The 17,432-nt window shown below is 40.2% G+C and overlaps 1 protein-coding gene across 1 annotated transcript in view; it reads left to right on the forward strand.

Annotated features, from left to right (window-relative positions):
- Positions 1 to 12,879: 12,879 nt before the first annotated feature.
- The window catches only part of NRG3 (neuregulin 3), a 316,863-nt gene continuing 312,310 nt past the window's right edge, over positions 12,880 to 17,432 (forward strand). The window contains exon 1 of the mRNA XM_010854367.1: positions 12,880 to 12,948. The gene's annotated coding sequence lies outside the window, so the exon portion shown is untranslated. The remainder of the gene's footprint in view (positions 12,949 to 17,432) is intronic.

A 17,432-nucleotide genomic window follows, 5' to 3' on the forward strand; every position in this document is an offset into this window, starting at 1 on the left:
GCTCTACTTCCATACTTAAATTTCTTCATCATGTAAGTATGCATGTGAATACACACACACACACACATAATAAACAAACAAAAAAAATGTAAGTGTGCTTATCATGAAAAGCCACCAGCCTTGGTCTTATCCTTTTGCACTAATTCCCCACTCTCATTTCACTAATATTTGGCATTTTCCTGGTTGTTAACTTTGTATCTCTAAATAAAATATTAAGCCACTATTTCTTTCTTTATCTATTTTAGTTATGATGCATTGACTTTCCATAATGATGGAAATTTAAGTCATTTACACAACCTGCCATTTCTTCCCACTCCTCTCTACCTGGTTCTGTCATTATTTGCAGTTCTCAAAGTTAGACTTAATGACACATTTCAGTAAGTAGAATAGTATGGTTAAGAAATGGGGCTTTTTTTGGGCAAAACTGAGGGGTTGATCTAGTCACATATCTCCCTGGTTTCCTCCTAACAGATTTCCAGACTTACAGTAACGATTATATTTGACTGAGCATCCATTTAAACTTACAAGCCTGTGCCTTTTTTTGTTGTTGTTCAAGGCAAGACCTCACTTTCATCTCAGTCTGAGTTGCATGAGGCTTTTAATATGAAATCACTTTCCATTCAGTCCAACGCTTCCTTGTTGCTGATGAATGTCATGCATAATGAAAGATTATATCCATTTATCCTCAGCAGTAAATCATTTATCACACAAGGGAGATATATTATTGTGAATTCTGATCAAAGCTGCCCACTTCCTTTAGCCAGCAGAAATGCTGCACCCTGTTAGTGGATCGCACAATATCCTGCGAGAAACAGGGAAAATTATGCTATTGAATGAGGGTTTGGCAAACCCTAGGGGTTTCTAAAATGTCTTTTTTTTTTTTAAAAAAAAATCATGTTTCATGTAGAATTTTCTATGATTCAGGCATGTGAACTGTAAGAGTCCCTTTTTGGCTTTCTTCACTTAATTAAACCTGAAAGCTGTGGGACTTTTTGCAGCTTGCTCTGTGATGTCTGCAAACAGATTTGTGAATGACATTGTGTGGATATTTTGCCCCCTTTCTTAGGCAATAATTATTCCCACTTCTTTTTGAAGCATGCTGTGCATGGTTTTATCAGTTCATTTGCTAATGAGCTCCTTCTCTCCTTTATAATGCCAATCACAAAGATGCCTTTTAAATAAGATTAATCTCTCAGATTTATTTCCTTTTCACTTTTCCTTATCAAGCTGTGTACTGCTTTGCTTCAGGGAATCACCCACAGTATCCAGGCAAGAAACAAGGCTGGCCCGTTTGATCTCTTGTTGATATCATACTCACTCACTGTCTCCTTCTGAAAGCACTCAAATCCAGAAAGGACCTCACAGTCCTCCAGAGGAGTCTCTTCTTATGTTGTGTCTTTGATTGGAGGTATCATTGCCCTATGTTCCACATCTGTGTTCACTGCCTTTCAAATTCAACAGCATGTGAATGCCTCAGTATTAAAGTGATCCTAAGTAGAGTGAGTTGCAGAAATAAGGAGAAAGAATGGACCGTATTTATTCCTTTGGTCTTACCTGGGCTCCTGGCCAGGATGCTCTTACAATTTATTCAGAATTTATGCAAAGTGGTAGCTAGTGATCCACACAATTGAGTCACAAATCTGTACCTAACATCTACAAACAACGTTGCTTCATTTGATGTTCATCACATTCTGGAAGTAGCCTTTCAATGTTTTGACCATTGAAGAACTAGCAAATTAAGAAACTTAATGTGCCTCCTCCAGACTCTATGATTATCTTCCTTGCTTGGTGGATAAAATTAAATATAATATGCTCAGGCTCCTTATATTTAAAACAAGAGATTGATAAATTTATCAGAACAAATTACAGTGATAGCAAAAATATTATACATTAACTTTAATCTAGGTGTTCCTGTTGATGGTTCTTTCTTCTTTGACTAATCAGAAGTTCATCTACCTACAACTGCCCGGTCTAGAGAATAAATTTAGGACACCCAGTTAAATTGAAATGTCAAATAAAAATAATCAATGCATTTTTAGTGTAAGTATGTCCCAAGTATTACACATGGAACACACTATTGCCAAAAAATGTTTATTTGAATATCAGATTTAACTGGATGTTGTATATTTTATCTGGAAACTCTAAACATGGGAGAATCCAAATTCTGGTCTTTGCTATGCTCTAGATATAAATTACCTAGCTTAGTAACTGTCATGGACTGAATTGTGTCTTCTGAAATCTCATTACATTCAAGTATTAAATTTCAGTGTACCTGGATCTGGAGAGTGGGTCTTTAGGAGGTAATTAAGATTAAATGCAACCATATAGGTAGGGTCCTCTTCTGATAGGATTGGTGGCCTTAGAAGAAGAGGAAGAGAGAGATTGATGTGGGAGAACTATTGATAGGTCAATCTCTCCACTATGTGAGGTAGCAGAAGACAGCCATCTGCAACCCAAGAAAAGAGCCCTCACCAGACCCAGGCCTTGCTGGCATGTTTATCTTGGATCTCTAGGCTCCAGAACTGTGAGAAAATGATTTTCCATTGTTTAAACCACCTAGTCTATGATACTTGGTTATGGCAGCCCAAACAGGCTAATATAGTAAGTTTAGAATGTTTTATTCTGGCTCAGTTTTACATTTCTTGCTGAACTGTGACCTGATAAAGATGATTGCCACTTCTCTTCCATTGACTAGTCTGAACATGCGAGTCAATTACTCTTCCAATTTCAAGTGAGTAGAGAGAGACAAGTGAAGGAATCTGCTACTAGCTGAACCTTGAACATCAGAGAAAGTCTGTGATTGGCTAATCTCACTATGTTGGTGATGTCTTGAAAATGAAAGTATTAGCTGCTCAGTCTTGTCCGACTCTTGTGACCCCATGGACTACAGCCTGTCAGGCTCCTCTGTCCATGGAATTCTCCAGGCAAGAATATTGGAGTGGGTAGCCATTCCCTTCTCCAGGAGATCTTCCTGACCCAGGGATCGAACCCAGTTCTCCCACATTACAGGCAGATTCTTTACTGTCTGAGCCACCAGGAAAGCCCTGGTGATATCTTACATGAAAATTTTAAGAAGGAGGGATCATAGGGAGTATTCTGTGTGCTAGTTGTTCAGTCATTTCAACTCTTTATGACCCCATGGATTATAGCCCTCCAGTCTCCTCTGTCCATGGGATTCTCCAGGTAAGAATACTGGAGTGGGTTGCCAGTTCCTTCTCCATGGGATCTTCCTGACCAAGGGATCAAACCCAGGTCTTCCACATTGCAGGCAGATGCTTGACTATCTAAGCCACCTGGGAAGCCACATAGGGAGTAGATGTGACAGTAAATCCTGGTCTGTTGTTGGCTGAGAAATATCAAAGGCAGTCATGGGAACTTTGCATTAAGGAAGTGGGGGAAGAGAGCATGACTCTCCTCTGAATTTAATGTTAGAACGTAAATTATTTGCCTAAATTTTCTTATTATTAAGCATATTTATAAGGATGAGGGGCAATGTGGGTCCATGCAGTGTGTACAGAACACACACAGTAAATCAAGACTCATAACTCCACTTAGAGATGAGCCCCTGATGCCGTGTGGAGGTCTATCACCGACCTCTGTCACATCTCTCAGTGGCAGAAATGGGAGTCATTCTGCATCCATAGGACATTCCTTTCCACCACAGTAGGCTACGTCCCTTGAAATCTAGAATCTCACATTTGTCACAATAGATTTTGTGTATACAGGAAACTAATAGCATAGCATTTTGTTAATTTGAATTGATAAAGCAGAAATCCATCCATCTTCTGCTTGTCACTATTACCCCATAACCCTTTTGTTCTCGATAAAGGCGACTATTGCTGTACTACCTCTAATGTGATATTGAATTTGGGAAGTCTTCCTGCAAGAGGGCCAATAAATTACTTCTTAATTTACCTTCTTACCCTAAAAAGAGTCTTTTTTTTTTTTTTTAAGATGCAGTAAAGCCAAAGCTAAATTAGATAGAATGGCTTTATTTTGCCCACATGGCTGCTTTGGATAGTATCGCTATGTATTTTAATCTGTGTAGTACCTTCATGCCATCCTATGTATTTTAATTTTGTTAATGTGGTAGCAAAGGTAAGTGAGGCTCTTGACCAAATAGGGGCAGAAATTTCTATAAAGGCCAAAAATTTATTCAAACTAACATGAGAACTCAAAAGTGTTCAAAAGTGAATGTGCCATATATGAGAGTAAGATGATAATGTAAACAGGTTCTGTCTCGCTGGTGCTAAAATTGACCAGTGAACTGTATGGGTGACCACTGGACCAGCTACCTAATATTTACACATGATTGAAAGGAACTTGCAGTTGAGAACACGCATGGTTTACACATACACACACACACACACACACACATATATATATATATATATAATTTATCAGACTTGAAATCATTTTTTTTCCTTTTTGTCTTTAGGGCTCAAGTATTAACTGAATGCAGCATACCTCGTAAATTTGAGCAGACGGTTTCAAACTTACTTCTGAAATCATATCAGTCTCATGAAGAAGTAATTTGCCTCTATCTACTTTATTATTTTCAATTTATTTATTTTAATTGGAGGCTAATTACAATATTGTAGTGGTTTTTGCCATACATTGACATGAATCAGCCATGGGTGTACATGTGGCCCCCATCCTGAACCCCCCTCCCACCTCCCTCCCCACCCCATCCCTCAGGGTGGTCCCAGTGCACTGGCTTTGAGTGCCCTGTTTCATGCGTTGAACTTGGACTGGTGATCTATTTCATGTATGGTAATATACATGTTTCAATGCTATTCTCTCAAGTCTTCCCACCCTCACCTTCTCCCAGAGAGTCCAAAAGTCTGTTCTTTATATCTGTGTCTCTTTTGCTGTCTTGCATATAGGGTCATCATTGCCATCTTTCTAAATTCCATATATATGTGTTAATACACTGTATTGGTGTTTTTCTTCCTGACTTACTTCATTCTGTATAATAGGCTCCATCCACTTTACAATCCAAACTTGGTTAAAGGGAAATTAAAAAAAAAATCCTTATATTTTCTGAAAATTGTAGGTATAATTTAATTAGCAAGAATAATCATAGTTGTAAGATAAGTGACATTATAAGCAAAAACTGCCTCAGCCATGGAATTTGTGATATGTTGATAACACTTCAGAAGATCTTCATGAGTTCAAAGACAGCTGTTGCTCTGCAGTGTAAAAGAATTCAAATCTAATCTTCCATTTATAGTTCAAAGGATTTTAGAAAGACAGTACCTACAGCTAGGCTATAGGTAAATTTAATTCCAATTTTGGTTAACTTAAATATCTTGCTGTCTTAATTAGTGTTCCTTTTAAATAAGACCACTTAATTAAGTTCTAAATTCAGCTAAAGAAAGCTTACACCTTAATCAGTGTCACAGTATTCTTCATAGCAAAACCTAGATCTCAGCCTCAGCAGTGAGTGGCAGGGAAGGGAATGGGTTCTAACATCATAAGTAATTGTTGAGCCTATAGCTCTAGGCTGCAGATGCTTACCTCGAAAAGTTTCTAGTCTTTCCGGCACACATCTGCGTTCAGATAGAGACCTGGTTTGGGATTCTGACTTCAGGGCTCCTCATTTCTTCAGTGCTGGGCAGTTTAGTCACCTTGGTCAAACTGTATCCTCTGTGCTTTTGCCTTTTTTTAAACTTAGAACAGTCTGCAATCAAGAAATGTCATTTTTTTTTTTTTAAGAAATGTCAAGTGGTACTCCTATTACAGAGCTTTCCCATCCATAGTTGGTGAATAGCTGTTAAATTAATCCAAGCTTAGGAAGTTTGCCTCTAAATCAGTAACCAGCCTCTGTGACATGGTTTGCTTAAGAACATTTTGAAATTGTCTAGTAATGTTTAAATCTAGGTCTTTATTTCTTATCATGAATCATGGCTTCTTTTCATGATATTTGGACCATATTTTTAAATACTAATCTTGGGAAAGACAGCTGAAGAACAATGGTTTATGTATCTATACAATTTCCATGAAGAATGCCAGAAAGTTCCACAGATCAAACAAGGACTTTAAAATCAAACCTAGTTGAGTTTGTTCAAAGACTTACTGGCTGTATGATTTTGAAACAAGAGGCTTAACCTTTGTGAACCTCTGTTTCTTCACTTGAATAGCTAGGATGATGATTCCAAATTCACAGAATTTTTTTTAAAGTGAGTGCATTGAGTGCTTACCAAAACAACAAGTGTTATTTATTCCTAATAATAACACTAGGAGGGAGCTACTATTGTTATCTCCATGTTACAGATAGAAGGAAGAAGGTAGAGGAAGGCTAAGCAGCTAGGAAATAGCCAATCCCAGCTTTAAAAACCAGGATGTGCTCCAAACCACCCTGCATCTAATAGGTAAAGTTTAAATGCCTGATGATTTTTCCATTTTCCCAAACCAAGGACTGACTTTGAGGCTGAGGAGAATTGGCAGGAGATAAAGAAGAATACCTGGAGGCAGTGTTTGTTTTTTTTTTTTTTAATCAAATCAGCATTTAATAGGCCCCTCCAAATTGGCAGACTTCTGTATCACTGACAAAGTGTCTCCTTTCCTGTAATATCAAAGAGTAATTGCCATTTTTGTCTATGAATGAAAGTTGCCACAGTCAGAAAGCAAACCATACAGTTCACCACCATTTCTCTTGTGAAGTTAATTGATTTCTGCTAGTTGAAATTTTATGTCTAAAATCAAGTTTCCAAGAAAGAAGCATGCATACTTTCTCTAAAATGCATGGAGAGACCAGATCCTATACCACGTTTGAAGCAAACATTTCTAACCTTCATGCATTTCTCTCTGTAAATTATGTAAAATGCATTTTTGCAAATATGTGCAGTAGAAGGTCTCTAGACATATGTATGTAATATAATAACCACATGTGCTTGCTCATTTTTTTCCTTCCTGGTATCATTCCTAGGGTTTAAAGTGGGAACAGGAATATAGAAGCTTTGTGTAAAGTTCAGTTCAATTCAGTCACTCGGTCGTGTCTGACTTTTTGCAACCCCATGAACTGCAGCACGCCAGGCCTCCCTGTCCATTACCAACTCCCAGAGTTCACCCAAACTCTTGTCCATCAAGTCAGTGATGCAATCCAGCCATCTCATCCCTGTCATCACCTTCTCCTCCTGCCTCCAATCCCTCCCAGCATCAGAGTCTTTTCCAATGAGTCAACTCTTCGCATGAGGTGGCCAAAGTACTGGAGTTTCAGCTTTAGCATCATTCCTTCCAAACAAAACCCAGGACTGATCTCCCTTAGAATGAACTGGTTGGATCTCCTTGCAGTCCAAGGGACTCTCAAGAATCTTCTCCAACACCACAGTTCAAAAGCATCAATTCTTCGGTGCTCAGCTTTCTTCACAGTCCAACTTTCACATTCATACATGACCACTAGAAACACCATAGCCTTGACTAGAAGGACCTTCATTGGCAAAGTAATGTCTCTGGTTTTGAATATGCTATCTAGGTTGGTCATAACTTTCCTTCCAAGGAGTAAGCGTCTTTTAATTTCATGGCTGCAGTCACCATCTGCAGTGATTTTGGAGCCCCCCAAAATAAAGTCTGACACAGTTTCCACTGTTTCCCCATCTATTTCCCATGAAGTGATGGGACCAGATGCCATGATCTTCATTTTCTGAATGTTGAGCTTTAAGCCAACTTTTTCACTCTCCACTTTCACTTTCATCAAGAGGCTTTTAGTTCCTCTTCACTTTCTGCCATAAGGGTGGTGTCATCTGCATATCTGAGGTTATTGATATATCTCCCGGCAATCTTGATTCCAGCTTGTGTTTCTTCCAGTCCAGCATTTCTCATGATGTACTCTGCAGAGAAGTTAAATAGCAGGGCGACAATATACAGCCTTGACGTACTCCTTTTCCTATTTGGAACCAGTGTGTTGTTCCATGTCCAGTTCTAACTGTTGCTTTCTGACCTGCATACAGGTTTCTCAAGAGGCAGGTCAGGTGGTCTGGTATTCCCATCTCTTTCAGAATTTTCCACAGTTTATTGTGATCCATACAGTCAAAGTCTTTGGCATAGTCAATAAAGCAGAAATAGATGTTTTTCTGGAACTCTCTTGTTTTTCGATGATCCAGCGGATGTTGGCAACTTGATCTCTGGTTCTTCTGCCTTTTCTAAAACCAACTTGAACATCTGGAAGTTCACGGTTCATATGTTGCTGAAGTCTGGATTGGAGAATTTTGAGCATTACTTTCCTAGCGTGTGAGATGAGTGGAGTTGTGCAGTAGTTTGAGCATTCTTTGGCATTGCCTTTCTTTGTGATTGGAATGAAAACTGACCTTTTCTAGTTTTTGTGTAAAGTACACCCATGCAAATACTAAACAGAGAACAGGCTATAAACTCAACAGCTAAACATTATGATATAGTTGAGGAAGATGTGATAGAAAGTTTTATGTTGGCTGAGCCATCCATGTAGATAACAGAGACTGGTAGTGAAGACAGGGTAGGAGTGGAGAAGAAGGATGTGAAGCAATGATTACATCTCCCATTGATGAGTCAATGACCAGGGAATCGAATCAGAGGATGGATAGTACCGTTCCCCAATGGGACAGTTGTATGTTGTTTTTGCTTTGCTTTGCTTTGCTCTCCTGACAGGAATAAGTGGGAGAAATGGAAGAATAATCTAGAAATGTAGGGAGGTTGTTGGTCATAAATGAGAGTTCTTTCATTTTCACTCGAAGTCATTATATTATTAGTTCTAATTTAGTTACTATTCAGAAAAGGATTTCAAAGTAATAAACTGGAATGAGTATTCTAACAAAACAGATGGGCATGGTCTGAAGTTAGCCATGTGGGCTGATGGCTGTGGTAACCACTTTTTGCTGGCCAAAGAATGCCCATTTCTGTGGGAACATCAGCAGTTGAGCTAAACATTTAAAAAAATCTCTTTGGGGGGGGGTGGTTTCTGCACCCAGGTTGAGTGCTAGGTTCATTGCATCTGTTTTAACACCCAAGACAAATCAAGTATTTGCTTCTAGCTGACAAGTATGCATATTGTAATTTCTCATCTTTGTCAGTATTGTTCTCTTCTCCTTTGTCCAAGGATTGCCTTTTAAAGCTTTTCTCTAAAGCTGGGCTTTTCTTCAGGGACTGTGTAGAAGAAGGAAATGAATAGAAGGGGTGGCTTGTTATTATAGATACAGCTGAACAAGTGGGAGGGGGCTGAGTGCCAAACTAGAAGGATGTATTAGGTAGAAAAGTGAGGTCTGCATTTGAAACCATACAACTGGCCCTATCACTGTAGAAAGTGAGGGGCCTGGCCCCGAAACTCACCAGGAGAGATACGTTGCTGACATTTTAAACTTGGCTCAGAATCTCCAATTTCTTTCCGTCACTTCATTGCCAGGAGCCAGTCTCCCCTATTCAGGGTTTTCATCATTGTTTAGTTGCTAAGTCTTGTCCAGCTCTTTCGTAACCCCATAGGCTGTAGCCTGCCAGGCTCCTTTGTTCATGGGATTTCCTAGGCGGGAATACTGGGGTGGATTGCCATTTCTTTTTCCAGGGGAGATTGAGTTTACACTGTGGTTGTTCTACTGACAGTAAGACTCCTCCCATTTTCTTTACACACCTGTTTATCAACTGTGGCTGTATTTCCTATTCTGAACCTACTCTTTGGACATCTGCTGCTGCTGTTGCTAAGTCGCTTCAGTCGTGTCCGACTCTGTGCGACCCTATAGATGGCAGCCCACCAGGCTCCCCCGTCCCTGGGATTCTCCAGGCAAGAACACTGGAGTGTTGCCATTTCCTTCTCCAATGCATGAAAGTGAAAAGTGAAAGTGAAGTCGCTCAGTCGTGTCGGACTCTTCATGATCCCGTGGACTGCAGCCTACCAGGCTCTTCCATCCATGGGGTTTTCCAGGCAAGAGTACTAGAGTGGGGTGCCATTGCCTTCTCCATTGGCCATCTAGTTGTAGGGGAAAAAAAAAGGCTTATGTGTAAGAACACCAGGGAATGTTGATATATTTTAATAAAATTGCTATCACGATGCAAGGCTTTCCAGGGATAAATAAATTCAGAGAACAGGAGTGGATGAATTCAGTGGAGCTTTGAACCAATACAGAGTAGAAAAATAATAGAGTATTAACCTGGTTACGACTGAGCAGCCTTCACTTCCACTTTTCAACCTGATTAAGGCAAGATATATGCTTAAAAAATGTATTTACCATTAAAGATTACGTATGTACTTTTAAAATTTTATTAATTCCATCATGCTTTATTAAGATGATCAAGCAGAAAGAACTTCTATTATATGAATTTCTTTTGTTCTTATACCTGTACCTCTCAAGAGAGCAAAAATCTTAAAAAGCAGTCTCAAAATTCACCCCTCCCCGCAACTAAGACAAACCACAACAAACATGCTGTGATATTTTTGAAAAGATATGCTGTTTATCACACTGTCAAAAGGTCTGCCAAACTCAATCTATGCAATAGAATGCATCCTAAGACATTTTTTCCTTTGCTTTATGTGTTTAATAGTGTCATAAATTCAATCTACCTCACTGACTTTACCTGCTAGGCACATTTTGTCTTCACATTTGGATGGATTTGAACTTATCAAGGTGACATGTGTGATTTTTAAGTGGAAACTTTAATTTGTTATAAAACCCAGCACCAATTAGCAGGGATACATAATTACCTTAACAAAGGAGCAGAGTTTGCCTCATGCCTAGTCACACAGCCCTTGGTGGGTTTCCTAACTGGAGTGGGGGGGCTACTTCAGTCTCATCACACATTATTATCTACAGCATGCTGATAGGAAGGCAGGGTGAAGGCAGGCACTTTGCAAGTTTCCTGGTAACCCATGAGGCCTGAACACTTCAGAGTGGGCTCAAAGCCACGGCAAATCAGTTGAAGACTAGAACAGTTTCAAACATCTTTCCTTATTTTCTTTTCTACACACAAATGGAGTAATGCATTTTAAGTGATGAAAACCCCTTAAAAAGCAAAACAAAACAAAAGCACTTCCCCTTAAAAGCAGCAGTCTCCCAAGCATACCATTGTCACATTAAATGAAGATACAAAGAGTGAAGTGTGCTTAAAATCTCCCACATATGTTGGAAAATAAGTCCTCAGAAGTGAATGCATGCACGCACCTAGCACCTAACTCATCATTAAGGAAAATGAGAACTAAAACACTGTGAATCAAGTAACTCAGAATAAAGATGATGGTGTTAGGGCAGCTTCAGAGAACAGAAATTTATTTTTTCATCACAAATGTGCTTCCATCTTAAGTATTTTCTGACTTTGTACAATTAGCGAATCAGTAATATGCCTGCTTTATTTCAAGTGCAGTAAATGAATTTCTTAAAGTTTATGAAAATATGTGTCTGCTTAAACAAACTCTCTCCATAGCCTGTTGGGTATTTGAAGTGTCCATGTATCAGAAGTCTTTGTTCTCAGTCTATAGGGAAAATTACCAAACACACTCCAGTGTGCCAGGTTTGAAAAGGTGCTAAGGAAAGCCTGCCTCATTACCTTTATTCCACTTTAGCTCACAGTGGAAGGTGGAAAAATTACCTGAGTGCCTTTCACTGTGATAGCTCCAACTGCCATAGACCTCATCTAATAGTTTATTACAGTCAGAAAACAAAGCGTATTCTAAAGAAAGAATCCATGGCTCCTGTCTGACAGAACGGTCTCTTTGAATTCTTTTGTCGATTTCATAGATTTCTAACAACCAGAGGATTGTTTTTTAAATCTGATTTTTATGCCAGCAGCACAATTTCCTCCTCAGTAAGTAGGACAGATTCATCCCAGGAGCAACAATGGATGCCTATCTGCTTAACTTGGGCATGACAGATTAAGCTTCAAGCATATACACTAAATGCCACCTCCTTGCTTACACAAATTGTTCAGAGGCAGGCGAGTGGGGCCTCAGCTGTATTTGTTCCTTGAACTGTCAGCTGATGAGCCAGTACTGTCCTGAGACGGCCAACCAGCCTTGATTGAGCAAAGATTGTGGACAGGCAGGGCTGCCTAGACATGCCTCACTGCAAGGGCTTTCAGGTGAATATCCCACTTCCAAATTGCACCCGCCTTAGGAAAGTTTCCCTGGACAATGCCTTGCAGGAAGCAGGCACTTGTTTGCTAAATATAAAGGAGAAAAATGAGGAGACAAAAATGTGATTTTAGAGAAAATGCAGAGACCTTTCATGTAGAGATAGATACTTTTCCGATTTGGCCATATCTAAAATAAATGCTGTTATTTCTGGCCTAGCAGTTAGGCGGCACTGACTGGAAAAATTGGTAAGCAAAAAATAAAAGTAAAATTAGCAAATGAACAAACTAGTAAAACATGAGGAAAATGAACAGTAGGCCAAATCTCCTGATAATGTTTCATCAATTATGTTAGAAAATGATTTTTTTTTAATTTTATTTTATTTTTAAACTTTACATAATTGTATTAGTTTTGCCAAATATCAAAATGAATCCATCACAGGTATACAAATGATTTTTTATTAGAAAAATAACACTTGTAATATGATGCTTTCTGAAAGAGCATTTGCAGTCTTTTAAAGACCAGTATGTTGCATAAAGAAAACTGCAGAATTGTAATATGAGGATAACAGTTATTCATACACCATGAGGGGCATCTTCAGTTGTGTTTGTTCGCTAGATATTACCTATAAAACTACAAAAGAAAGGCGCCGCTGCTGTTTTCTTTTCCCCACAGACATAAGACTCTAGAATCCATCTGTCAATGTTAGAAACAGGCTGAGCCAAGCATCACAAAAGCATGAATGTACTGTTCTCACGGTGATGTAAATGGTGGCTGTTTTGCTCGTTGAAATCTCGAACCTTTCACAACCACATGCGTATGTTTGTCATTTATCCCTTTTCTCAGGTGCAAAGAAGGCTACCAAGGAGTCCGTTGTGATCAATTTCTGCCGAAAACTGATTCCATCTTATCGGATCCAAGTAGGTCATGCATTTTTCTTCTGTCTCTAACACAATATAAAACTCGGAGTCACAGTTGCTAACTCATTGACCACCGGATCTCAGTTTTGTGTCTCTGAATGCTGCCGAGGGTGGGAGCGGGGGACAGGCATTCACGTTCAAGGTTTGTTCAGAACTATCTCTGTGGAGGTGTAGGACTTCCGGGGATGGAGCCTGGTTTCCAGATTCATCTCCACTGCTACCTTCCTATGGGAACTGCAACAAATCCTGCTCCCTTAGCTTTTAGGCTCCCTTACTGCCACCCCATTATGAAAACAAGGATATAGAGACATAAAAGACCTCATTATTTATCCAAAAGAGTGTTATGAGAATTGTTAATGTCATACTGCTTCTTACCTTCTGGTTGGTAATTTGTGAAAACATTAAACCCTATTAACTTTAACCTTCCTGATGGAGGGAAATATACATATAAAATAAGAAGTTTTCAGACTAACTGTGAAAACCCTATTTTTAGCAACCCTATTCGCATATCAGCGATTACCGTACCAACAACAAATTATTTTTTTCCGTTCATGAAAGAAGACAATTTGCTGCTAAGAAATATTACCACTTATTTCTGTCTCTGTGTGGAGTAAAAAATAATGTTCTATACGAATATGCTCAGTTCTGGTCAAATGTGAAATTTTTCCTTTATCTGTAAATAATCTGATCTTTCAGTGACTGCTACAGTTGAATCACCACTAAGCAAGGGACTTTTATTGAATCAGCAGTCTAGTTCAGTGAAGATAATGACAGGCATTTTCAGATTGTAAAAGCAATGTTTTGGTTTCCTGAATACCAAACATGCATAACATAAGCTTTAGTGAAATACCATGCATTGGTGGCAGCCAGTGGTCACCCTGTCTGAATGTGCAGGTTGCTGCATAATGAACATTTTAAGCAACATTTTTACAAAGTGCAGATTTTTATTGTCCCCCCTACCCTGAATTTTTAAGTATGTTTCCCTGAGTAAACAGAATATTTTTTAAAATAAAATTTCTGTGTAATTCAATTTGCTTGTGTTTTATCTTGACAAGGCAAGCTGCCACCATACAGCATTAACTATTCTTTTCTTAGCAAATTTAGCTCTCCTAAAGAAAAGTGGAGGTTGCCTAAAAGCCAGTAACTAAGCTGGCCATGGTTGATCTCTGGTCTCTGAAATGTGAGGCTCTGGTCTCTAGGAGTTTCCCAGGTAGGGGACAGTTACTGGAGTGTGTGGTATCTTTTCTGTCTTGTAGTTTTAGCCACTTGCTCAGCTGATGTCTAAAAGGTATGATTGTGGCTAGAGACGTGTATTTGCTGCATTAGGAAGCATAAAAAGAAGAATGGGTTTGCTGATTTCATTTTCTTTATATTCACTTTGATGTACTTAGTTTTCCTTTTTTTTCCCTCTTTCCTTCTTCCTTATTCTTCCCTTCTCTTTCCTTCCCTTTTATTGCCCTTTTTCCTTTCTTCTCTTTATTATTTCTTTCTTACCTATGCTCCCTGCCTTCCTCCTTCCTTTCCTTCCTTCCTTTTTCTTTTCCTGTATAGCTGTAGAATACCTGTTCAGTACAGGGTACTGGAGCAGGGCTTGCATGCAGAACAAAATAGGTAAAATAACCTTTCTTTATACAATCTAATAAAACCTTTGCCATTCTATTAAACATAATAGTCCATCACTGCAAATGTTGAGAATGAGACCACTGTACGTGTTGAAGAAACCAGTACTCGAGAAACCAAGCACCGCACTCGGACTTGGAGAATTCAGGGTTTTTTTTTTTTATGCCGGTGGGCCCAGAGGAGTTAACCCTCCAAGCTCTGAGCCCTGAACAAAGGGGTTACAGAGTTTTTATACATAGACAGGCATGATTAAGCAGGTTTGCAGGGGTTGGGCGATTGCAAAGATCAAGACAAGGGTGAGTGAGATAAGCCCCAATTCCTAGTATTGTGAGTCCCCACTTTCTGAGACTACGCAAGGAGCAAGCTGCGTTACAGAGGCAGAAGGAGCAGGAGGTTATGTTAAATTTTAGCTTTTCTTCTTCATTCCCCCTCTTGATGCTTCTATCATTCATTGTAGAAAGCATCATCTCATGTTTTGGGAGGATATTCAGTGCTCCCCATCATTCAGGGAGCAATATTGAGTTATTATCATTTGTAACTTTATGGATTCAATTTGAGAGGTTATGAACTGGGTAATAGCACTGAGCATACAAGGGCTAAAAAGGAGCCCCACAAAGAATATGGAGAGAAGACTGGTTAAAGGGAAAAGCCACAATGCCCAGCTCCAGAGATTGTTCCAGTTGTCCCAGGAATTTGCTCGTCCCTCTCTCCTTTTTATGATTTGTTCCCTTAGGTGTTGGGCCATGTCCCTAAGTATTCTTGATTGGTTTACATAAAAGCAGCATTCTTCATTCAAGAAGAGGCAGAGTCCTCCCTTTTCAGCTGTCAGTAGGTCTGCTGCTGCTGCTGCTAAGTCGCTTCAGTCGTGTCTGACTCTGTGCAACCCCATAGACGGCAGCCCACCAGGCTCCTCTGTCCCTGGGATTCTCCAGGCAAGAACACTGGAGTGGGTTGCCATGTGCTTCTCCAATGCATGAAAGTGAAGAGTGAAATTGAAGTCGCACAGTGTCCGACTCTTAGCGACCCCATGGACTGCAGCCCACCAAGCTCCTCTGCCCATGGGATTTTCCAGGCAAGAGTACTAGAGTGGGTCACCATTGTCTTCTAGCCCTCTCCTATTCTGTAAACGCACCTCAGCCAGGGAATCTAGTTGGTCCTGTGAGGCCACTAATGATTTGGCTACTCTCTCAATGTAGTCTGTGAAGTCCTTGGATAGTATATGGTAGAAGGTGGTTGATGAAACAATTCCTTCTATTCCCATACCTATCCCAGCCTTAATTCCCAGACCAACTAGTAGGGGTATAAATCGGATGGCTATTTTTGACTGCGTATGTGCTGCCAGAGGCACAGTGAGAGTCTGGTGGTTAGGGATGGTATTCATCTGGGGAGTGAGGAAAGCTAACGGGCAGATACCCATCCAATTGGCTGGTAGACATAAGTAAACAACTGTCCCACAAAGAGGCCTTGATGGGGGCAACACCTTATTGTGTTTCTGGGAGGATGAATGGGCTACTCGCCTTTTGAAGTTTGATTACATTGGTCCCTGGCTAAATTGCCAACAGGTTCAGTCCCCACATCATTTGTAAAGCATTCTGGAGCCTTCTGAGTTAACTCAATTGCCCTTGAGACTGGCTCTTGCCAGGGTGGGTCTATAGGAGTTCCCATGGCTGTTGCATCATTCATTGGTACTGGTGTAGCTAAGTACCATGGAGCCCCTAAGGGTAAAGCAAAGCCAGCAATCCCTGGCCAGCTGGGGGCTGGTGTCATTAAGAAGGCAAAGAAAGAGTTGCATTGAGAACCAGGTACAGATGAGGGTCTAAGGGGGAGTTAACTCTGTAACCTGGGTCATACAGCCAACAGGCAGAGCCTGAGTTTTTAAAGATGATCCATGATTTTGTTTGTCTGAATTATTGTTCCTGTCCAATAGGTTTTTCCATTTATTTGGCAGACAGACACTTGGTCTGGGTTGTAACATCTGTGTGGCATTTGGGGGTAGACGGAGGCACAGGGACATGTTGGCAATGTCATGGTGTTGGGATACCACCTGGGGTTTGGATCCTCTTGTGGAGGGAAGATAGTGGCAGTGAAGAGTATAACTGGAAAACAGTTTTGGCACCCAGACCTCTGGACATGCATCTCCTGATTATGAAGGCAGTAGGTGATTGGCCTACAGGATTGGCTATCTATACATTGTTCTAGCTGATGGTTAAGTAAGTGATTTTCCAAGGGTTGACTGTAATGTTGACAGGTGCATGATGGATAAGGAACAGCACCATCTGTTATAGCAAGGGACACCAGAAGGCTGCAAAGCAGCCTGCACATAACAGATAACTGAACACTAACAAAAAGTTTTCTCCCTATCTTTGGGTTGCCACGGCTATAGCAACTGAGCCTGTTGTGAAGAGGGGTCAACTATACTGTGAGCAATTTAGTTAAGTAGGGAGAATCAATCATAAGAGACATTTAATAAGAATGAGGCTTCCCACTACTGTGAGGCAACAGACAGCTAACCACAGCTTCTGACCCAAATCCCAGTCCTGGAGTGCTTTTGAATCTAGTCCTGTAGTGAAGAGCACAGCAATAATACCAATCAGTGATAGAGGCCAGGGTTGACAATGAAAATCCATCTATAATAGCCAGATCCTCAAGCTTCCACCATGCATTGACCAGCAAGCTGCTGGAGTGTGGCGGGAGCAAGGCTGAAGAATCCTCAAGCTTCTGCCGTCCTTTGACTAGTCAGCTTCTGGAGTGACTAGAGCAGGGCTCAGCATCCTTCGTGGCTGAGAGCTGTTGTTTTTGGAATCAGACCTTAAGGGGATTTTCGGGGTCCCGAACTGTTTTCCAGGTGTCCTCACCACAGGAAG

Source organism: Bison bison, unplaced genomic scaffold (assembly GCF_000754665.1).
Source record: "Bison bison bison isolate TAMUID 2011002044 unplaced genomic scaffold, Bison_UMD1.0 scf7180017864341, whole genome shotgun sequence".
In the NCBI taxonomy this organism is placed as follows: domain Eukaryota; kingdom Metazoa; phylum Chordata; class Mammalia; order Artiodactyla; family Bovidae; genus Bison; species Bison bison.